Raw genomic sequence first — 25795 nt, forward strand, 5'->3', positions numbered from 1 at the left:
CCCACTGCCTTTAGGACATGTTTAAGATTTTGTACTTTAAAGTAATCCGAATTATTTACAGTGTCCTTCTAGAATTCCCAAGCATGTCTTTTATTTGCAAAACATTTCAGACACGATTTCACACAAACGCACTTCATCTGAAAGCAGTATCCCTGAAAGTCAGCAAGAGACAGCTGATATTGAGCTAATAATTTCAACCTACACAGCATTTTCCAGCTCTTAATCCACACACTTCATCCAAGTACATTAATTGGAGAAAGTGTGATCAAGAGCAAACACTTGCGTAACAGTACGAGTGTCTTCTTAAGGACAAATAACACAAATTCAGATGTCGACAAACTTTGGAAACGTTTCAAAGAAAGAATGTTTTGAAATTATGTTCTGCAAATCTTTGTGGCTTTGGAATCCAATTTTGTGTTAAGTTGTAGGATCATCCTCACGCAACGATTAGGCTATATGCCAACTTTAATGTTTGCCTTCCCCAAGTTGGAAGAAGCACGTAAAGAATCACAGAGTTACATTTTCACATACATTTTTAGATTTCATTGATTGGACCACATCACCAAAGACGTAACGAGGGCTCTGGGGGTGGTGTACCAAAAATGACCAAGGTTTCTACGGTTACAAATAAAGTTAACTTTTGCAGTTGCTTTGTTTCATTGTACACCAGCAGTAATACAAAGGAGAGCAGAAATGGTTAACCCAAGAATGTCATCTAGGTTTTCAGGGCATTCAATGAGAGTGTAGTATGAAAGGTGGTTACAGCACACATCATCTTACTCCAGAGTCCCTACACTGATTACATCGCTTCCCATCTGCTCCTGGTCAGTGCTGTATCCACCTGGCCAGCTCTGCTGATTAAGACTTGTGTCAATCTCTCAACCTACTTTTTTTTGGGTGACATACAGACTCTTGGATAGGAAAGAAGAAACATTATATAAATATATGTTCAGAGATGATTGTTTACAGATTGTACTGTAGAAAGCTGACTCACAGACTTTGGACTTCGACGACTTAGTGGGATCTGGCAGTTTCTTGTAGACATAAACAAAGGGGTATTATGGTTTGGTTTCTTACCCACCATTAAGTCACTGAAACACTTAGCCTACATGTCAGAGCGATGCTATGGAACACAAACGTAGTTACACACTACTTGCTGTGAAGTTGACTAATCCAGATTTGTAATTCATTCTTTAGATCGCTAGTAAAATTCCATTGGAAGAGCGGTGGGGGGGGAAGCAACATTTGATATCAAATTCCTGGAGATTAATAGAACGGAGTATGACAGAAATACAGCTCAGAAGACAGAATCAACAAACAGACCACTTAAAAGTCTTGGGAATGTCTCCATATCCCTGCTATTTAATATACAGCTCATTATCCAATTTATCCAGCTTAATTATCTGCTTAAATTTGACATTCTAACTCCACTCCAAAAAAGAAAAACACGCATCTTAAAGAAACTTGTGACAGCCGCGTCGGATAGGGAGCTGCTACACACAAAGCCCCTTCAACAGAATTCATTTGAAGATCGGCTCTCTCTGCATAGTTAATACCAATCAGCCTTTTTTTATTGGAGAAATGTTTGTTAGCATGGGGAATAGAAAGTGGAGCAGTGTTTATCAAGTTACAGGAATACAGAGAACCTGGTTATATTTATGAGCCAAACTGGAACACTGCAGTTTTTGCACAATCCTTTCACCAAAGTGGTATAAATATCCTAAGAGCATGAAGCACAAGGCCAAGCAATCAGATTCTGCAGTGACTCTGCATGCTCCATTTGTAGGTCACATGGATCAAAACTCTGTACATAGGGTAGGTCATTGTCTCCCAATCACTTATTATCGGACAGTATGGGTAATGAATCTCCAGGAGGCCACGACTTTGAAAAAGTGAGGTTTGAATGATTTCATCCCCAGCAGCATATGCAACCAAACGCAGCAAAACAGTTTTGAGATATCCTGCTCATCTAAATCATGGCTTAGCACCTATAAAATCAACGGGGGTGGACATGTTTTGAAGCTATTGGTTCTTGCATACCTACCTGTAGACAGTTTGTGGCATCAATCCATTTTCACTTCCTCTTCCCCTTCCTCTCAGTCTCATTTAGTGACCTTTCCCCTCACTTGCAGCCTAAACTAAAGACAAATTAAGATCAACAAAAGTGATGCTGTTCATTGCCGGCTTCTGGAGGAGAGAGAAACCTCCTTTTTATGCTGCTCTGCACTTTCCGGCCCTGAATTGTTTTTTGTAAGTTAAAGGTTGTGTGAGGAGTGTCTCTAATTGTATAGGACATGTCATCTCATGTAGTTTGGGTGAGAGGACCGCAAAGCAAACTGAGCATACAATAAGACATCATTTGGGCAGGAAGACCTATTAATTCATTATAAAACACACACTTAAGGAATTATTTTTGTTCAATTTATTAAATCAGCCATCTTTCTCTCCATCTAAACATGTTTTAGTCCAGCATGCACTGTAACTGACCTACAGTACCTTATTGGTATCCATGCTAGTTAAACATAACAAAAATAATATAAACAATGTGCATCCTGTGAATGTTGCCCCACACTCATTGAGTGTCCTGAAACATCACTGGTTATTGAAGAATTTTGCAACCTTAATTATTTCTATGAACAGGATGATATTTATACACAGGATAAGAGGTTCTCTTTTTAAATGCTGCTCTGTGATTGGCTGGTTTCTCAAAAGTGATTTATAATAAGGAAAAATAGGATGCAATATGTCCTAAGATTACAATAATACAGGGTTTACAAGAAATACAGAAATCGTTGCCACCTGGTCAAACAAACGGCAACAAAAAACATCAAAAAAAAAAAACTGCAAGCGCACATGCTTCGCACCCCCCACGCTCTCGTTTGCCAATGGCTAAACCCCCTCTACAAGCAACGCCCCCCGCTATACAATCCATGAGCAGTGACCATTTCAAAACATTATGGAAGTGTGAGTAACCCGATTGTCGAATCACCCTGGCAGACAGCACACTAGTACTTTGACACATGGTTTTATCTTCTTAGTAGTTTTATAGTCCTCATCCCTCTGCTAGGGGGAACTCCTGTCTGATACTACAGAGGCTCGAGCTACAGTACCGACCTCATTTGGCACAGGCCGTGTTGTCATAACACAAAGGGTGGGGCTGAATGAATCGTTCATATCCAGATGCAGGCAAAATTTTCCTTCCCCTCAGGCTAGGGCCTGCTTTTAACTAATTGATAAGAGGCACTGGGAGAAACACTGCCAATTGGTGGTCTTACAATGTGTATTTTTAACTTAAATTGTGGCCTTCCGACTCTTGACAGATTACAAACAGGTTGCTCTGTCTTAAATGGACTTGGCCTATTTGTTGTCTTTGCTTTTTTTTTTTTTTTTTTTTTTTTAAACAAGGCTTGGGCACAGTTGTTGGTAACCAAGGGGTAAATGATGACAGTTTTTCTTGTTTCTCCTCTTTGTTCTTTGGAAGTTTCTTTCACTTCACCCTCATTTCTGTGATCCAAGTTCAGGGAGAATGTCTGCTTTTTATTTCAGAAAGGCCACAGCTGCTCCTATAATAGTCAACACAAGCAAAACTGTCTGTAAAGATTAAAAACATTCCACTTCTGGCTTTATGCTGCAGCATTGCTTTACATGACCGTCGAATAATCTTTTGAGTGTAAAAATCAACCTAATTTCCTACCTTTAATCAATATGAATTACACTTATGTGATGTTGACAAGGAAATGCTGCAAGATTAAATGGAATCAGAGGCGAGTTAGTAAATATGGATAGAATTAAAACCTCTATGTTGACCAACAAAAACATACTTGAGAATAAGACCAAGCATTCTGAGATTCTGATGTATAGTATAAGTATAGTGTCCTGTCTAAATATCCAATTACTTTGTTTAAATGAACAGTTATCATTTTAAAACTCTAAAGCCTATGAAATCTTTGAAATACACTGACTTGTATAATTACATTTGAGTAATTTCTGGCAAAGATAATGGCATGAACTAATTGCAATCACCTTGTTAATGAATACTGATATTCAAACCCAGAACATGTGGGCCCTTGATTTCCATCAGTAGCTTAACTGTTTTTGGCATTGCATCAGGGTAATTCATCCAGACATAAACCCAATAGAAGGTGTTGAGAGTATAGCTTAAAAGAAAGCCTATAGACAGCAAAGAACAAGCATGATAGTAAAGTGTTCCTTTCTATTGATTGAGCTATTCTCTGTCAAACTTCAGATGTGAAATATCATCGATAACCCAGCAGCCCCTTGTCATACACGATCATCGGAGTCTCCGATGTCTATTAATGCAACCTTCCATCTTCATGTCTGCAATACATTGTAGCTGCACCACATGATTTGTGGTACAAAATGTCATACCAGAACATCACAGCTTCCAACTGCAACAGCTGGTAGGGTGCAACATGATGTTGCACGATGCGAGATCAACATCTTCTCACATAGTGATTAAAGCATGAGGTTGCAGACGTATTAACATGATACTTGGCAAACTGTAACTAGTTCTTGCTAGTTTTCCACCCGGTCAGAACCATCATTGTAGCAACTTCTTCTGAGAGTTACGGCATCCAGATCTCTAGTACATCTGCTCAGCATTTGCTCATTACAAAAATTGGTTAAATCTGCCCTTCCTAACACACCTGATAAAAAAAGGCATATTTCATCTTTTTAGCTCTATCAGATCTCTTTTTGTTATCCATCATGCCGCTGGTGTGAAAAATCAAACAATGACTAGAGATTAACAGTTTGTCACAAGCCTCTTTCCCTGTCCTCTAAGTACCCAGGACTGATCTACAGGAAACAGTCTTCCATTTAACCACATTTCCGCAATCTTTAACCACCAGCGTACAAAGTGTTTGCTAACACATCGGTGCATTCTCAAACAATTAGCTGATACTTCCCCTTGTAAAGGAGTGATTAATAGATTTTGAATGATGTCCAAATTTCAAGTCATTTTTTTTTTTGTGACTAACACTTTAAATCAGAGCTGTACCCCTAAAACCAAGAGCAATAAAGAATTAGTGCGGCCAACATTTTGTTCGCTTCAAAAAGGCAAATGCATACTTGCATACATACTCTCATAATGACCTGTGTGGTCCTTCCACATAAAAATGACGCTATTAGAAAAAGACATTTAGCCTAATATTGAATATTAATTGAATCTGTATAATGGTTCCACTTCAGAGTAAGTAAGAACTTCGAGTGCTGCTATTCCTCTGCTACTGTTCAGAAGTGTGACAGCCTCTTACTGCCTAGGAATCAAAAGGAATTTCCTTAAGGAAAAATAATCATCCTTTCCCAGGTCCTGGCAGCTGCCCCAGACCAGGCAGTCAAGTAAAGGTAAAAGACACACAGCTCCACTTACAAAATCTGGCAGACACCTGTGGTGTGCCAGTATCCTCAAAACTACAAGACAACCATCTGAAGTCTGGAGCCATTTTTTTTTAAGCAACCTTACCTTTGCAGTTATCATGCTAAACGGGGAATATGGGAGGGAGCTGGTCGATTCTGTTAAATGTCAAACTTAATTTAATTGGCGCTGATATAGGAGGAATCCATCTGCAACATCAAGAATGAGAAAAGCGGTTGGCAATATAAACAGGAAGGGCAAATATTTAAAAAAGCTAGCGCCAAATGATGAGCATGTTTTTAATGAAGGTTTGCATATTCTTATCTAGATTGTTGACATTGAAGTATAACAAAAGAGTTAGATTATAAAGTTATATTATAAAAAAATAACAGTATGAAAGCTAGTACACAAACAGCATGGTTTGCAGTCCCAAAACTCCTGGTCTCCCTATAACAATACAAAACATAGAAAGAAAGCAAACCTTCAACAAACCAAACAAACATAGCAAGAAAGCAAACCTTCAGCAAACCATTCCTTTTAAAATTAAATCCATCCAGTATGGCTCTAACGAACACACCAACCAAACACAAATATATCCGGCATCTGTGTCCGCCAATTAACTTTCACCACAGTCTTAATTTGTCGTCTCATACAAGTAAATACTGCAAGTAAGGCATTCGCTTACAAGCACAAGAGGATTTTCAGGGCGAGGCCATATGGTTCCCAGACAGTTGAGACTTCTTACCGAGGTCTCTTTAAAACTGCATTTAAAAAAAAGCCTAATTAAACTAAATACATTATAGGTTGACAGACTCCTAAAAAAATAGTGTCTGTGTCAAGCACTTAGCCTAATTTACAGTGGACTTGCTGACAGCTGGGTGAGTTAGCAACACATTTTGGGAAATCCTGTATAGAATCCGTTCTCTACAGCGAATTAAATCAACTGTTTTATAAAATGCTAACCCCTCCAAAGCATGTGCACAAAACAGAGGAAGAAGGAATTTGTCTACAAAATACTAACCCCCTCCAACATAAATATATATTTTCACTTTTAAAAGACATTTAGGGTATTCAATTACTAACCTTTTAGTTCAACTTAATAAATAAGTGTTTCAGATTTTAGTGGACAGGACTTGGCCATCTTTGAAAAACTGCAGCTTGTAGCGTTGCACAGTGTTGATAAAAACAAGGGGGGAAATGTACTGTTGCAGAAGTATTCAGGCATGTTCCCACAGGAGTTAAAACCATACGTGTTATTGACAGTTTTGGAAAACACGCAGGAGCACATCACTGGAGTACACCCTTGACATGCCAAAGGAAATCCAAACAAGGTCTGTGCTGCAGCAAGACCAGAACATTTCACTTTCCGAAATGAATAGAAGAGGGTCTCAGTCACAGCACTGTTTAGTTTGCGTTCACTGACAGCTGCGCTTACCATTTTGTCCCGTTGATAAAGACAAGATGCAAAGTTAATCAAATTCCTACAACTCAAGCAAATACTGATAGGCTTTTTGGACTGAACAAATTTGGCACGGAGATACCACTTATTGTTCCAGAAAGCAGACAGTTGGCCCACATTAACTTATAATACAGAGCAGACACAGTGAAAGTGTATTGATGTACAACAACACAGCACTCTGTCTTGTGTTTGCGTGCCAAATTAACATGAACTAGAATGGTATAGTGCTGTCAGTATTCCCTACAGCTACCTTGAAGCCCTTTAGCAAATCTAAGCCAGCTCCAGATTGCTGCAGTTTGTTGCTATGTAAGACCTTCATAACAGAGCCCTACACAAGAGCTGCATGACGTCATACATCTCCCTGTGCAATGTGCGGTTGTGTGGACATGGCTGACAGCTTTCATTGAGCAATACGTGGAAACAGCTGCACATTAGTGGCAGACTGCGGGTGGAGACCTGTGGAAAATACAACCCAAAGCGGTTTCTTTTGAACACGGCAGCCCCGCACTACACGGGACAAAGTCGGACAGGGATGATACCGTGCAAACCCGCACAGTCGCGTGAAAACGTATGAATACGTAACGCATCGTTAGGATCTCAGGTGCGGCGGCTTTTCGAGGCTATAATGAAGATTTGTGTTGGATCAGGCAGGTCGTTATTGAAGATAAAACCACAAAGCGGGTCCTCTTTAACCCCCATCCGTCTCCGGTAGCGCAGGGGAGACGGGGCCACGCTTACAGTAGCTTCTGCCCCCGATGCCCCCATACAAAAGACTGGCAACTGAAACATGCGGGCGAAATCGCAACACTGCCGGGAAAAGTAACGCAAAGTCGGCGGTTTTTACGGTGTTTTCCCCCGCTTTGTTGCGATGTGTGTCCGATCAACAGGAGCGCCTGCCCGTGTGTGGCACAGGCACAGGGTGGAGGCGAGGCTGGTTGTCCAGTTGGCCCTGAGCTAATGCTATACAATATACTGCACCACCTTAATCACTGCGTTGTCGTTTTATTTCTGCTCTACACATTGGATACAATTATAATAAACACAGAATAACGCAGGCGAACACGCCCCTAGTATTTCACGTATAACCCCATCTTGACTCGACAAACGCCGGTGCGACAAGCCCATTTCGGCTCCAGCAGTTTGTATGGGTATTTATTTCAAATCGGACTGTGTTTCCAATCTCTCCTGATTTAAACCTAAACAGGCCGCAAGTGATCCGCGACCCTTTCCTGCTGTCACTCCCTCCGGCACAGACCCCTCGCCGCGCCGGGATTCCGAGCGTCTTCGACCGGCGTCCGCACTGACCACCGACCGGGGGGGATGTTGTTGCCCTCGCCTTCCCCCCCAACTTACTGAAACAATCCGCATTCAAAGCTTTTTCCTCATATATATTTTAAGCACAGACGTGGAAACGCCGGGTCTGCCATTGAAACGAGCCATGCTTTCCCAGTTTCCGACTCAACGCACATCCCCCGGTCAACGTGAGGACAGACGGGTCCAGAGCCCAGCGACCGCCTTCCCCGCCCCGCCGCCTCGCTTGCCCGCACGCCGTGCACGCCGTGTCGAGAGAATAAGTCCACAAACAGACGCGTCTTACTCACTGTCAGAGATCCTTGATGCTGGGATTGTCCGCCTTTCCTGTCGGGAATGACAATGCAATCGGTGAACAAATCCAGCTGCCGGCGACAGGCACTAGCGCGGCGGTGTAATGAGAGGCGGCTCCGCGGCGGCTCGTCCTGCGCTCGTATGAATCCGTGCTTCCCGGCGAGGCGCCTCACTGCGCTGCTCTGGATCCGACTGGAGGCGCAGGGATCGCCGCGGCTTTGCGCTTCTCATTTCCTGTCCAGCCCTAAATCAGCCTCTACTAATCAAACTGAAAAGCGCCCTGGCAGCCTGTGCCAGCTCTCCGGGATCAGGGGCTGGAATTGCTCCATTAAGGAATGATATTGATTGAGCTGGACTGGATTGCGTGTTTTTGTGGTTTTTTTCGAGTTGGGGGGGGTCGTTAAGGAATCAGTTAGGCATTGCATCCCTGATCTGATCTGTGCGTGTTGGAGGGGGATCATGGTGATGCTTATCGTATTTCATTGGGCGGGGGGGATGCACATGCACATGCACATGCAAGCGTCTGCGCAGAGACACAGTCATGGTGATTTTGCAGAATCGTATGCGCAATACATGATGTGTTGCATGTGAAATGATTCACACTCGATACACACCTGGTGTGGGTGTTGTTTATATGTGTTACAGTGCTCATGCATAATGATGTAATGTCTGTGTGTTTTTCGTGACTTTTCAGTATTACTAATCAATTAAGCCTGTTTATGAATGTGATCAGAGTTGTTTTTCTGGTTTTTGTGCCGACCAGCATAGCCACCGAGACTGCGACCTCCGTTGTGCATTTGCATCACTGCACCACTTTTCAGATTTGTCCATATTATTTTGTTCATCTGCAATGTCACTAATGGTTTTCAATGTACTTTACTTATTTATTAGTTTCAGTTGGCAATACTTAGTTTACATATAGTCTATGAAATGACTACCCATTAACGAGAATTATGTTATTTGAAGTGATTATTTTGGTCACTAAACTCAAAAATGACAGAAACTGGAAATCACACAAAGAAGCTTTGACAGAGGCACCCTTGGAATACCAAGAAGAGACAGAAAAACCAAATGCATGGAATTGTTAACACACACCAACTATGTGACATCATTGAAAGAGAGAAAATTAAAATGGCAATGAGCCAGACACAATGGAAGAAGAACAGACCAAAGATGGCCAAAATAAACTTTAGTATGGATCCCAAGAGATCTAGAAGAAGACACATCAAATATGGGAAGATAAAATACGATGTGCTGGTGTGACCTGGCTGCTAAAGAGATGCAGTACTTTGTTGATAACTTTAATTCCCACAAATACACTGCTATTTCTAAAGTACTTTTATGTATCAAAATTCTCTGCTCAGCTTAGACATCTTTTCCAATTTTCAGGAATATTTTTTAATCAGTATTGAGGCATTGTTTAGTTGGCAAATATTTTTTTCTCAGCATTGCTTTTTGAGTAATGAAAGATAACCGTCTTGCCTTTTATCTACAAGGCACTTGAAAAAGTTACATAGCAACAATAATGCCACACACACACACACACACAATGACAGCAATGCCACAAAATATACACTGAGGCATGACAGGAGGGTGGATAAGATATGACTAACCTTACCACACAAGCATTCGGATGGTATCTAAATATAACTCACTTTAAGAGGCATTTTTCTGAAAAAGCTCACAACAGCTGTCCCGCTTAACTGATTGATATGAAATCGCATTGGCCTGAAGTATGAGCCTGTTTCCAGTAGTCTTTAGACTTTGTCATAATGTTACACTACAGTTAAGGGCTCTTAGGGATAACAAGCAGCATGTGAAAATAACACTGAAGGAAGAAGATTAGGCCGTGAGGAGTGCCACGCTAAAAGTCCTTAGGGGACCCATGAGACCTCATCAAACGATGCGCTAACGATGACACACTATGACCCGAGGGCGGTTTGTGAACACTACACTAGTCTATTCAGAGGGAAATTCCCAAAGTCTTTTGATATACAGTATGTTTCTGTCTTGGAGATCTGTTTCAAGATAAAGGCACTATAGAATCATGGGGAGCGTCTTCATACACTGCTTCAAATCCAGGTTCCTTCTAAAGGAAATCATGGTAATCAGTATAGGGATGTGGACAGCTAGAGGAACTCTAGTCTCTGTCAGATCGGCATTGTTCATTTGACACTGATTCAAAGAATACAGGCGTCAAATCCTGTTCATGTTGATTACACATAACACAGTAGTATTTATTAACTGATGTTTTATTTAGTTTGGTTTGGGAGGAGTGTTTGGTGCTTGCAAATCCATAGCTTCTGCTCATTCATTGATGTCCTGTATTTAAAAAGACAAGACAATTGTAGCACAAGGAACCACTTCCCCCATTAAACCCCAAGTACATGATCAGTGTCCTTCAAAGACTAGATATCTGAATGGGCTGAAGCATGCATGTGTGTATTACTTATTGACCTACGGCTGAGCCACTTGGTCACTAAACACGAAAATGCTGGCAATGGGCCGGACACATTGCAAGAACAGACCAAAGATGGACAAAAGAAGCCACATAACAGATCCCAAGAGATTAATAAAGACCACAGAGGAAATAGGAAGAGAAGAATCTTAAGCTTTGCTGCTGTGACCTGGAAGAGAGATGACGGACAATCAAAGTGGAAACATCTTGGGGAGGACTGAGGATGGACAATATATATATATATATATATATATATATATATATATATATATATATATATATATATATAATGGATGGTTAGCAGAAGCACTGTTTCCAGATGAGAGCTATACTTGATTATCTGTCTATAAGCAACACAACATGTGAAAGACATTCCTTCTACTTACATATTTAAAGATTGCGAGAAGCATATTATTTGTTAGGTAGAGTAAGGCCACATTGATATCTGCATAAGGCTAAGGGAATCGATTCATGCAATATCACATCTCGTCATGGAGGGCATTGCAGAGTCATTACTGCTTGAGCTGTGCATTTCAAAAGTGGACTTGTGGCTTACTTGTGATAGTATACATGTCCATCTACTTGCAGCAGTGCTTTCATTCAGTCTAATGTACTTCAAAGTCAAATATGTTAATTATTATTATTATTATTATTATTATTATTATTATAATGATGTATATGAGTGAAACATACGTCAAATACAGACCGGATTTAACACACTGAGTCATGTTAGCCTGGCACAGAGCAGCCTTCAGACATTCACAATGTGGTTACAGCATTCACAGCCCTGAAAGGCATTGACAGACTTGGCCTAAACCTCTCCTGTAAAGGCTTTTGTGCACCACCGTTCATTACCTGCTGTCAACAAGAAGGGGAAAGTGACACTTGAGATCTGCTCTGATCTGTGACGGGCCGGGCAAGTTACACAGCCCTGTTAGAAACGGATTCATTGACATGGTGAAGGATCAATCGGCACGGAGCTCCAGAATGTAAAGAAGTGCAAAGTTGAGACAGGATATGAAAACACTTGAGGAAAGTGATGTATTAATGTCATTTAACTGACTATTTACATTATCATTAAAACATGGTGTATATATTGTAAAGTGAATTAATATACACAGTACCATATGTACATAAGAGAGATTGATGGATGGATGCACAGGGTCCCAGATTTTGATACCATTCTTTTGTTTTCTAAGAAACCTATGTGCAATTTTATTTTAAACATTGTCGAAACAGCACTGGGTAAAATACATGTCACTGGGTAGAATAAGTGTCATCTCTACGCAGCTTTACAATCTCTTCCTGCTATCGAGACTCATATGAATTTAAATATTACATTTGACTTACAGAAATCATCTAAGCAAGACCTTAACGGTGAACTTCTCCTGAGAATATGCTGAAGACACAAAAAACATATTAAACAAATAAAGATCAGTCAATAAATGTGTTATATAATGTTTTAATACTTGTGCTAAATAACTGTTCCAATAGTAAATTAAGAACTGGTCTTATGATGGTCAACTATGTCTTCTTCAAACGTGAACCCTCCCCCTGATTAAGAAATAAAATTGCTTCTAATCTTCAAATCTGATTTTACGCATCCATTTATACATTAAAATGGATACTGCATGGGACAGAAGAGGCTGAAACATGAATTAATATCTATAGTGATGTTCCTGCCCTCTAGTGGCAAGAACATATCATTTCTCCTTATTCCTGGTTACTGAATCATTATTAGCAAATCAAAGCAACATACATCACCTGAGTTTTTATACAAATATGCAGTGGAAGAAGGCAAGTTATTTAATTGATGTTAAAATAAAAGCTAAAATAGTTGACATGGTATTTGCAACAACAGATTTTTCAAAGCTATCTCCAACTCAATCCAGTGTTCAACAAAGACAAGAGCCTGGGCCATTTTTCATGATTTGTTTTAGCGATAAAAAAAGCATGTCTCTGTGGAACTGACAAAGCACTTCTAGATAAGTGGTATATTTACCGTGCATCACATGGCCTGGTTGTATTGGGGATTAATCGCACATCGATAGACAGTCCCCTACACCCAGATACCCAGACTGTGCACTGCATCTTAATGAGGCGGGAAACCCTTCACTGGAATTGAAGACATTATGCTTCACAGGGTGATTTCGTAAAGCTTTGTGTGCCACACCAAACTCTACACCCTACTTTTGTTATGCAATTATAAAAGGTTAAAAGTGCAAAGCCAGCAAAGCAACATAGTAGGTCTGATGACAAAGGAAAGTCAGATGTCCATTTTTTCAGACTTTACGTTTTTTTCTTCCAGTAAATTAGCTGAGATTATAAATTAAAAAGCTTTGGTGATTTTGGTTTTACCTAGTTTACATACAGACAGTAGTAGTTTACAAAGTTTAAGTTGAAACATTGTCATTTGGTGATTCAATTAGTTGATTAACTTTACCTATTTGTCAGTTATATCTTTTCAAAGTGTGTCGAACACTGATTCAGCGAAAAATCAAGAAAATACAGGCCAACATAATTTTCAGAGCTCAATCCTGGATTCAACCAAAATGTCTTTGCAATCCAAAATATATATATAAACTTAACAGATCTTTACAATATACATTATTTATATAATATAAATATATTATTGAGTTTACATTTTTCCTTTTTTTTGTTTGTTCTGTTATTCATTGAAGGGAAAACACTTGCAGATGATTTTCATTCAATGTTAATGACCAGTGTAAATAATTTGCATGTGTTGAAACTGCAATCAAGGCTAGAAGACTATGAGATTACTCCAGTGATTAAAACAAGGGGGGATGCCAGAACATCAAAGAACCAGCACTAATAATCAAAGAGGCTTCTGATTTATAACATAATTGGACCATCTGAGCTGCTTAATTAAATCAGGGACATTTAATCATGATCTAAAGTGCACAAATATAATTTTAGGGCTGTGCATTTTTCAGCCCTGGGCTTTACTGATGACCTCCTTGCTCCCACTTTATAGGCTACTTAGCTTCTGCATTAAACGGTCTCTGTCATAAATCAAAGAGACCTTGTGTTAAGATTGATCTACTACAGCATGAAAGCTTAGCCTGCGTACTAATAGCAAATAAGAGTTATAATACCTGATTTTTGGCTTTTGTTTGACTGCTCTTCGTTATGTCCAATGCAAACACTGCTTCAAGTACTGTGCTTTTAACTGACTAATGCTGAAGCCAATTTCCAGTTTGGTCCTTGCCTTAGCGCATCAAATAAAATACATTAAAGAGAATGTATTTGATTCACAATGTAATTACTTTAAAATGCAGTCAATGTATCAAGAAGAAGAAATAAGTTAATAGAACTAGACCTTGGTGCACTGGGTTCATTTTCATTGCTTTCTTTAAATATTTAAACATGTGAAGCAGAACAAAATCAATCAGAACTAAAGCCATAATAATATGGTGATCAATGAGAGCAAAACAATCCGTCCTGATGAGAAGCAATGTCAGACGCCTACATACCAGAAGCAACAATCTCACACTCCCAAGAAAGTGGCTGCTATTTGTGGTGAGAGATTGCCTGCCTTTACATGTGTCACAGGATGCGTGTGTTGTCTGCGTTTGTTCCTTTCCAGGACAAGGGTTATAACAGTGCGTAAATGTGATTCACTTCAAAATTACAAGTAACAATATAAAAGAGAACATCAAGACACTTCAGGATGTACATTGACCTTCCCTCTAAAAGACATGGGTCAAATACAAACACATAGAATCGTCAGCATTTTTTTCAATACATATTTTTCAGTTGTTGTTTTGAGGAAGTAGAATAACCCCTGTACCAATCATATAGCCAACAGCCCTTATTATCATGTTCTGCTAATAGAGATCCCCAGGTCACTGTACTGGTAATATAAACTCAAGGGCGTTTGAATATGTGTCGGAGTGTGTATTTCTTTGTGCACATGTAAATTAAACATACTACTTATGATATTAGATTTCTTAGTAAGGTGGGATATTAAACAACACAAGACAGTGCAGTTGGTTAGAAGACCGATTGACAAAGAGTTGTGCAACATAGCTGACAAACAGTATATGTAAGATCAAGCATAGTTAACTGACTCTCCCATAAGGTCACTGCTTTAACGTCTCAAACATGAACATTCACTTAAATCCAAATGTATAAACCAGTGTTGTGCTCATGTGATTTAGAATTCTCTTTTGATCCACTAGAGGGCAGTAGAATAGAATGTTTCAATGTTGAAAAATCTCACAAACATACATTGAGTCAAACATCGACAGCAGTCAGAGCGCAGCACGTAGAATTGACTTCAATTGACATCTCAGAGAGTTCAATTACTTCTTTTGTCTTCCTTTGTTACCAACGGGGCCTTCAAGCACCCAGACTCAGCAGTGAAAAGGTAAATGAGGAGTTGAATAAGCCTTTTCAGTTTCACAAAAAGAATCCTAGAATCCTTGTACGATGATGCATATCACGTTGTGCTCTTTTTGAAATTATTCTTTAGATTTCCTTTTAGATGGCTTGACTATATTAGGTCTTGCACCCATCTCCGCACTTGCTGAGACAGTCAGAGGACAGGCAGACGAGAGTTACAGCAGGTGCGATTCTTAAATGTTGTATTTTTTGTGACATCTGCTAATAAAATTGTAGAACCCCAATGAATCCTGCAATAAGAGAAGAGACTGGAGAGGAGAAGTCGTGTAATACAGAGTCTTTATTCAGCAAGCAGCTTGGAAGAACCTGTCTCAGACACAGTCTCTTAAATCTTGCAGTTTCTTAAATTCTTGGCACAGCATAACACATTTTATACAGTAAGAAGTATGTAAGGAGTACAGTATTGGCCAGTCAGAGATAGTCACGGTGGACAGTTTGGCTAACGTGATACAAACTTAGTCTTTGTTGTCAAGACTATACAAGTTATTCATATCACAGAGGTATTATATCAACAGGTGATTTTTTTTCCCAGACGTTCGGTATCATCAGTAATTATTTGTCCTTTTCCCATGTCCCTGGAACGCAATGAGCAATAGTCTAATATGTGCAGAACTAGCAAACTCCCTAGACGGGCTCCTTTTCTTCCCCCTCTGCATGTTTCAACCAATTTTTAATTATTAATTTAACCCTTTAATTTCCATGCGCTCTTCAAAAATAAATAATTATTATAATACATAAATATATATGATGTGTAGAAATGTGTTTCAGCAATCAACACGATTATAATACTTACTGATTTGATTACAAAACCCAGATTGTCGGCTTTATTGTATTGAGTATAGCCTAATGCATAAACTGCAGGTCCTGCGGTTGAAGAAGAAAGTATAAATAATGTATTAAATTTGAGTTTACAGCTGAAACAGCGTATGGGTATTTCATGAAAATAATTAGGAACATATAAGAACAGATAAGCAGGAGAAATTCACATACGCAGAGATATTTACATTTTAATTGCAAAAAACCCTCAAAATGTGGCTATGGTGGTTCTACTGTTAATGTGAAATTATAAATTTTTCAAGAAACATATTTTCTGAGACTTCTATGAATCCCCAGATTTTTCATACCCGTGGTATCCTCTGTGACAGTGCAAAGTTTGTCTACACTTAGTTCTTACAAGTTAAAATTTGTTTGCCAGGAAAAATAAGTCTACAGTGTCATAGTTTCAAGAGTTCTGTTACTATGTTTGTTTGTACTACATTTGACGAGTATAAGGGTGAATAAATGCAAAAGAAAATTAAATTCTGCTAAAAATCATTAACCTTTTTATGGCCATTGAAACCCAAAGTCCATTGCAATGGACATGAAATAAAGCTATTATAAACATGAAGTTTCGTCAAAAGTTTGTTTGAGTCTTATTCCTACACAAAGATTTTTTCCTCTGTCTAGAAATGATGTTATGAAGTATTAATACAGTGGTTTATATTTTTGTTTCTTTGGTTGTTAGTATTGTTAGGGTAGATTTGAAGACTCCTTTATTTATTTAAATATTTTAAATTTGTTTTTCCCAGCTGTAGGTAGGTTCCACACTATTTGTGAGAACTGATGCAGACTTCGTGCCCTGTGTTTTATTGTTATACATTTTTGGGGATAATTTATGGAGAGTGAAATAAAAAGTTTTATTTATTTATTTATTTATTTTTTACCTGCGCTGTTGGTGTCCGAGATCTGGCCAAACTTATGTTGAAAAAAGAATAAATGGGGTGGCGTAGTCATGCTGGGTTGCAGTCACCATCAACCATGAAAATAGGCATAGCAACACATATCAGACACAAAAAACATAATTTTAGCAAACCATTTTACTGTAAAGTGATACAAAACAGGATAACTTAGAAAAAATAGACAATCTTTCCTACTTCCAGCCCTGTTTCAAAGTCTATCCTCCTTTAACACCATCCCCCACATTTCCCCCGAGTGCCTGCCACACATTCTTGCTATTCTCAAAGATGTGTTCAGATACAGAGATATCAACTTCAACCTCTTAACATTCTCAACATCTCTTGCATGTGATATTTTGTTATTCGACCAAGTGACATTTCCTCTCCACCTACTTTACATTTCCTGATGTGGAAATTGGTTTTAACCCTAGAAAATAAAAGGTTTGGGTGCAGATCAGGGCTGAAGTCTGAGGACCACACTGTGAAGGTCACAGGGCTATCTTGTTGAAATCATTTGAGTAAAGTGTTGGGGCAAGAATAAGAGGCAGTGACTTGGATTTGTAGATTTTGTGGTTTGTCAAAGGTGTATATAGTGGGGGTGTCAGGAGCCAGTGTAACTATAGAGCTAAAATTAGACCTTTTTCCACAGAAGTGAGGTTGAAATCATTCATTCAGTGTGATTTCTGTTAAACAGAACAAAACCAAAAAAATATTCTGGGATTAATCAGAAGCCTTGACATTTAAACCTATATATTCTACGCATTTCTGCACCACTTACAATCTTCTACTTTTCGACATTTTTATAAATTCAACTTTCTATACATCTACATGACACAACTTACTCTGAAGTATGATATTCATCCCCTTGAATTAATGAATGATTAATTGATTATTGATGTTTACAGATTGTATGTGTAATGCCAGGAATTCCCAAACCTGCCCTTAAGAATCCCCTGCCCTGCTGGTTTTTATTCCAATCCAACATCAAATTACTTAATTGAACCATACATTGGAGTGTTAGTTCAATTCAGGATTCAATTAAGCAATTAAGAGCTCAGCTGGAACTAAAAAACCTGCAGGGCAGGGGATTCTCAAGGGCAGGTTTGGAAACCACTTCATTTATAATTATTATTATTATGATGTATTTATTGGTAGACACCCTTATCCAGGGTGACTTACAAAATATAAGTGCAATACAAAATGCAAAAATATAGTTCAGTACAAGGCATAAAACAATACAAATTCAAATTTACATAATACAGTGCAATTTGAAGCATAATACATTTGACAAATTCCAACTTACACAAGTGAATACAATAAATTAGGTCTTACATCCTGGATTGTAAAAGCTAAGTGTGGACAAGATGTTAGGTCACATTCAAGGGCTACGGGAAAGGGAGCATAGAGGAAATCAAAATAATATGAGTACAAGTAATGCAAGAAGTATGATAAAACCTTACAGGAGAGTAACAGACTAATATTAATATTAATATTAATATTATTAATACTAAGTACTGTCTGAAAAGATGTGTTTTGAGTGTTTTGTTTTCATTAAGCTAATAACAAATGTATACCTTGAGGCTCAATCAATTTTAATTTTAATTTTAAATTTTTTAATTAATTTTAATTTTAAGATTAGGACAGCAATCTCATGTGGAATTTGCTAATATAAATTAAGTGACTACCAGGCGGGTCCATGACAATTTGTCCCCTTCAATTCATCCCGCGACAATTAGTCTCATGACAATTCATCGCCGTCACACATCCCCACATCAATTCCGCTGCATTCCACATCATTATACATTCTCCACTTGTGCATTTGTAACCATGAGTGCATTAACTTATTGTAGAGCCATAGAACACACACACATATACATTGAGGGAAAAAGTATTTGATCCCCTTCTGATTTTGTACGTTTGCCCACTGACAAAGAAATGATCAGTCTATAATTTTAATGGTAGGTGTATTTTAACAGTGAGAGACAGAATAACAACAAAAAAATTCAGAAAAACGCATTTCAAAAAAGTTATAAATTGATTTGCATGTGAATGAGGGAAATAAGTATTTGACCCCTTCGACTTAGTACTTGTTGGCAAAACCCTTGTTGGCAATCACAGAGGTCAGACGTTTCTTGTAGTTGGCCACCAGGTTTGCACACATCTCAGGAGGGATTTTGTCCCACTCCTCTTTGCAGATCCTCTCCAAGTCATTAAGGTTTCGAGGCTGACGTTTGGCAACTCGAACCTTCAGCTCCCTCCACAGATTTTCTATGGGATTTAGGTCTGGAGACTGGCTAGGCCACTCCAGGACCTTAATGTGCTTCTTCTTGAGCCACTCCTTTGTTGCCTTGGCTGTGTGTTTTGGGTCATTGTCATGCTGGAATACCCATCCACGACCCATTTTCAATGCCCTGGCTGAGGGAAGGAGGTTCTCACCCAAGATTTGACAGTACATGGCCCCGTCCATCGTCCCTTTGATGCGGTGCAGTTGTCCTGTCCCCTTAGCAGAAAAACACCCCCAAAGCATAATGTTTCCACCTCCATGTTTGACGGTGGGGATGGTGTTCTTGGGGTCATTCCTCCTCCTCCAAACACGGCGAGTTGAGTTGATGCCAAAGAGCTCGATTTTGGTCTCATCTGACCACAACACTTTCACCCAGTTCTCCTCTGAATCATTCAGATGTTCATTGGCAAACTTCAGACGGGCCTGTACATGTGCTTTCTTGAGCAGGGGGACCTTGCGGGCGCTGCAGGATTTCAGTGATTTTATTTTTCAGATATTTTTCAGATAGACCTCATTCAGATATTGATATGTGATTGATTGCAAGTAAAAGGTTTTGAATAGAAATGTTTGGAATCGGATGTGTTCTGCAGCCCTTCCAAAGTGTCGGGTGATGCACTACAAACCGATTGGCCCTGACTCTGCAAAATTAGAAGAAGATGGAAACCAAAAATTGACTTCCCAGGCCATGACAAATAAATACAAATATCAAAGCTTTTCAATTTCGCATTGAAACTCTCTTAAACCTCTGTAGAGCCCACCAAAACCAGTTTTAAAAGCAACAGCAAGAAGGGGAAAAACACAATCTAAAATTAAATGCAACAAAACAACCCAACAAACAGCAAAACAGAAAATGCTGGTCTTGTGTAATTATTCCACTGAGGGTGTCAGTGTACAGTGTTTGAGGTTAACAGTGGATCGTTGAGCTCTCAGTTACATATAAGACACTTCAATGCAGGTGCACAGTCTTGCACCACAATGTTTTGATATCATAACTGCAATGAAGGTACAGCATCTATACTCCCCTTGCAGGCTTTCAACAGGGAAATGTTTATAGCCTGAAAGAGCTAAAAATACAACGAGCACCTGAATACATCGAATTACAGCTCTTATAAAATGTCTCTAACAACGTGACGAATTTAGAATTTCCACCAATTAGGCAGCTGGAAGATAACTAGAAGACCAACTGAATTTGATGCATGTGAACTTGAGCAATAAAAAGGTTTGGCATACAAAGACAGCAAGTTAGTGCCAAGCACAATCATGCGAGCACACTTTTTTAATTCATCACCATGTGCCACAGCAATACTCTCTGATGTTTTACAGCTTGCATCAGGTGTGTTGACTGCACAAACATTTGTGAAAGGTGTTTGGAAAAACAGGAAGTACTCTTGACCTAGTTTGACAAAGACGAACTTGTGAAAAACCTTCCTTCCATCACTCTATGAAAAGCATCCAGGCGTGAAAAGCTTGTGACTTTCAACCTTCTTTCTTAAACTGAATTTCTTCTAAATCGCAGTGGGGGTAAAATCAAGAAATACATGTTTTATATCTATTATATATGTTTTAGACACAAATATCTAATTGTCTCTGACATCTACTGGGGTACAGAATCTGCTGTGTAAATGTTAGTCAGCGAAACCTTAATGGACAACATTAATCATCCTCAAACCTTGTGTGTGGTTTTCCATTATGAAAATACAAATATTTTTATATTTTTTATATATGTTTTCTTTCTAACAAAAGGCAATATAGTTTTACAATGTAGATATTACTTCTGTTAAACTGCTTTTAATTTGCACCAACCTGGATTAGCCAATACCTGGGATTAAATCAAGTGAAAGGTGAAAGAAGGATTATTTATAAAAGTTGGAAGTGATTTAAACTTGTACATCATGGCGGTACATTGGAGGTGGATTGAGTTACATGAAACAGTTCCAAGGACAAAAATTTGAGACAAGCTAAATCCTGTTGAATTTAGACTGTTATCTTTGATAAGAAATACATTCTGAAGACATCCGTTTCCTCTGAATTCCCCTTTATCTGTTTATTTTTGCAACTAAATGCATAATTTTGTGTCTTATTTATCTGTGCTTATTTGCCAGCCTTTTACTTTTGATGTTGTAATCATATTTGAGTTTGTTAGTTTTCTTATTTATGTATTTATGTATGAGTTTATTTATTCAAAGTATTAATTTCATTCATCCAACAAAAAACAAATCTACAACAACATTCTGCTCTTTGGAAGTTAAATCGAAGCTTCTGGAACTATATAGAGGCCTGCAAAGGTTTCTGGTTTCCCTGGGGTATAAAAGGTGGTAACACATTTAAAACATTCAGTAGCAGCATGCATCATTACAGTTAAAGTCAAGGAGCTCTCCAAACACTGCAGGCAAATGGTCACTGACCTCCACAAGTTTGATGGAAGGCTATAACATTATCCACAAATAGCTAATTAATCAACCACTTTCCTCTGTAGTGTTCATTATTAGGAAATGTAAGGCTCCTGGTATAGTGGTAACCCTTGCAGAAAGAGAGTACATGTTTTATCAGTGATTCAGGTACCAAACATAAATCCAAAGGCTGCAGCTGGAGAACTCCAAGACAAACTGGCATCTTCAGGAGTTGAAAGAGTTGAAAACTACCATTCAACTGTGCCTGCATGAATGTGGCATCATGGCTGGGTTGCAAGGAAAACGTTTCTTACAAAAAGAGGTGACTTGAATTTACCAACCTACATTTGAATGACAATTGGAACCTGTTTTATAGAAGCAAATGAATGATTTATGACAAATATGATGTTGCTCTGTGCAATGCTTATAAGATTACAGTACAGCATTTTTAGACTTTTCAGCAGGACACATTATCCATAAATCTTTCTTTTTTATGCTGTATAGCTTTAAAATTAATCCACATTCTACATTCAAACCTGGGTTAAAAACTATGGTGCAATATTATTATATTGTAATATTGGTCTAAAAATATGCAATATGATTAAATATTAAACCTGCTTTGTGTCATTAAAGTATAAATCTTGATTTAATCTAGAATATTGCCTAATCCTTGTTGGTATAATTGACCAAACTCAAATAATTTAGAGAAAACATTTCCTTAAAAAAACTATAGTTTTCCTGTGTATGTACAACACAGTACACAATGACACTTCTGCAGTAATGCTATAGTACAGATTGTAATTTACTGTTAACTGTTTTTGCTAGTTGTATAAGCTATACCCAGCTAATCATTTAACATTGTGTTTTTGACAAATAATGTGAGAACAACTGAATTTGTATTAATTTATAAAAAGTTATTGTTCTACAGTGTAAGAACCAAAATGACCACAAAGTTTCTCTAAACATTCATGATGATACTACAGAGTTATAACAATGCTGGGAAATCTACATATATGTATGTAAAACAATATTCAATGTTCACTAATGTGAAAAACAGTACTGATTGATTATATGCTGACAATTAGAGATAATTATTTAGTACCAGTGTGTTTCCATTAAAATAAATAAACAAGAAACACATTTGATTAAAATTCAAGCATTCATACACTATTTAATATGTCCTCTATTGATAACATAATTTTTAAAACATATAAACAATATGTATGCAACATTGCTACATTTATCTGACAATAAAATCACCAAAGTTGCATAAATGTCATAAGTACATTATATCTGCTTCAACCAAACCACAACCTTTCTGCAATGTTGCGTCAGTGTTTCAGTGTTGTGTGTTAGCTGGGCTTTGTTTAAGCTACTTTGAATTTTTTTTATTTTTTATTATTATGATCTAAAAGGCATTGTCTGAAGACTGTGGTGATGCTAAAACTTAAAAACTTTATAGAATAGTGTTTCTTATAAAATTATACTTTAGAATCATGATAATGTGTTCATTTGTTATCATACATATTGTTAGCTTGTCCCATATATGGGGCACCTTGCTCCAAGCATGAGGTTATGAGTCACTGCCCATTGCATATTAAGGTTTACAGTAAAAGCCGACAGTCACCTGAACGTACTTCAGTGGAGGTGCTTCAGTGATCTTTACTGCATCATTTGCAAGAATAACATATTTTCATAATAAGGAATTATTATTATTATTATTATTATTATTATTATTATTATTATTATTATTAATATTAGTAGTAGTAGTAGTAGTAGTAGTAGTAGTAGTAGTAGTAGTAGTAGTAGTAGCAGCAGCAATAGAAGTAGTATAGTAGTAGCAATAGTATTTCCCCTAAATAAAATGTAACTGGAAATTTTTAAATAGGAGTAAATCGTTGAAAGGTGTAGCAATCATTTACACAATAAAGAACTTAAACCTTAAGACCTGCAAAGCTTGTCATAAAATTCGTCTAGACATTCTATTTTACACCTACAGATTTAGGATTAGGTCATAAGACAGAGCAATTGCAAAACTGATACAATCTCCAGAAGGTATTGCTTTTCTTTTCTTTGCTAATTAACCAGCAAACCGCATGGCATGTTTTCCCATAATGCACATGTTCCTCCAGCTGTATCCATCTGTATGTAAAATATTACAATACAATAAGCCTCTGTGACAGTTTACTACTTTCTCACCTTTCTGCTTCATTGTAAAATAAATGTATTATTTTTCAGGGGCTAATGCTAATTGAGACCTGTTGTTAAAGTATATCAATTATCAACTTTTTGTCTTTTAGCTCTCTAAGCCTCAAATCCAAGCCAATGCAGACATACATCTTCTACTCAATTACTCTACTACTTGTTTCCCACAGATTACTGATGTCACAGATTAAGGGAGACCCTTGCTAAAAATAAGGTTTTATCATGACAGGGGTCGCCCAAGACTTCCCTCGCAGACAGAGACCGCCTTTTGGTGTCTTCGGTCACACAGCAAGCACACGTACACTCTCAGAGATTACATTAACTTTAAAATTGTTGTTACTAAACCGTAAAGCTGTGGTTTTTTCTTTTCTTTTTTTCTTTCTTTCATTTTTTCGAATGAGTCATTTCCTGCTATTGTGTCTCTTGTATGTTAAGGTGGGGGAAACGTGCACTTAAAAAACACGCACAAGAGCAGTTTACCTTGCATAACCTGCATGTGATTTGTGCATCTTCAAAGAGCATGTATGGAAGAAACAAACAAGTGAACAAACAGCAGCCAAAAAACTGCTACCCATAGTGCTGGCCATAAAGGTTAACGGGTGCAGCTGGTAGCTTGAGAAATCTACAAATTAACATAGCTGTGAGTGGTTTTTGATATATTTTGCTTTAAATGAAACTCTCAGAAGCCCTTAGGGAAATAATATCAAGACATTGTGTGTCACTAATAATAACCAACCTGCAATTACTATTCAACACAATTCCCCAACTCCCACAAATCCTAACCAATTCAGTTGCTTCTATTCTCATCACGAACCCAAGAGACCCCAAAGAGATCCAAAACACAAGCTATAATAATAATAATAATAATAATAATAATAATAATAATAATAATAATAATAATAATATGATATTAAATGAAATGTAAGTATGTTCTTTGGAAACAAAATGTGACAAAACAAAGTAGATAAATAATATAATATGTTGAAAACTAAAACTATATTTACGGTTTAAACTTCTGTTTTCTTGCTTGTTTCTGTTAAGTTTCTGTCATGGAAAGTTATATATGTCTAAATGCTTGTGTTTATTTTAGACATGCTGTTATTACTCCTTAAAGTATTTGTAAATATAATACATAAATCAATATTATTACAAAGAAGAAGAAGATGAATATACTACTACTATTACTACTACTACTACTACTACTACTACTACTACTACTACTACTACTACTATTATTTATTTCTTAGCATGCCCTTCTCCAGAGCGACTTACAAAATATAACTAATAATAATAAAATAAATTTGGTTCTGTAAAAAAAACAGTGTGAAGTAGGTCTGTGCTGGTGATAAAAGTACATTGCTTGCCAAGGAGAGAAATCAATTCTAGGGTACAAGTTGAGTTTGCAGGAAATGGGAGATGGCAAAGTTCTGATGGTTTTTAGAACCTTGGGCGCCAAAGGAAGAGAATGAGTAAGATTGAAAGGTAGGAGAGCAAATATGTTAGGGCAAGGTAGTGCTGAGTAGCTAGTAAACGAAGGACAGAGGGGGAAAGACTGTATACATGGATACAAATTTTAAGAAGGAATTAAAGAGCAATGGAGAGAGAGATACGTAAGCAAAACAGTTTTCAATGCAGAGAAGAGGCTGGAGAAGAGGAGTTGTATGGGAGAAGCAAGGCAGAGAAAAGACGAGACCAGCCACAGAGTGTTGGATGAGTTGGAGGGGGAGAGGTTACAAATGCAGGCTGACGAGCCAGGAACATATTAAAGTACTCCAGTGGCCAAAGAAGAAAGGTCTGAATGAGGAGTTGAGTAAGTTATTCAAAAATCCCCTAGAAGTTACCAAGAATACAGCAAGAGCACAGCGGCAAAGAGATAT

At 37.9% G+C, this 25795-nt stretch overlaps 1 protein-coding gene across 7 annotated transcripts in view; it reads right to left on the minus strand.

Moving 5' to 3' along the window:
- raph1a (Ras association (RalGDS/AF-6) and pleckstrin homology domains 1a) overlaps positions 1 to 8798 on the minus strand; it is a 131268-nt gene extending 122470 nt beyond the window's left edge. For 3 of the 7 annotated variants that reach the window (XM_066688383.1, XM_066688377.1, XM_066688379.1), the window contains exon 1: positions 8438 to 8797. The gene's annotated coding sequence lies outside the window, so the exon portion shown is untranslated. Of the gene's footprint in view, positions 1 to 5485; positions 5587 to 8437 lie in introns of all 7 variants that reach the window. The other 4 variants (XM_066688380.1, XM_066688381.1, XM_066688378.1 and 1 more) reach the window with 3 other exon arrangements.
- Between the last annotated feature and the right edge of the window lie 16997 nt (positions 8799 to 25795).

This window comes from Amia ocellicauda, chromosome 16 (genome assembly GCF_036373705.1).
Source record: "Amia ocellicauda isolate fAmiCal2 chromosome 16, fAmiCal2.hap1, whole genome shotgun sequence".
NCBI classification, from domain to species: Eukaryota; Metazoa; Chordata; class Actinopteri; order Amiiformes; family Amiidae; genus Amia; species Amia ocellicauda.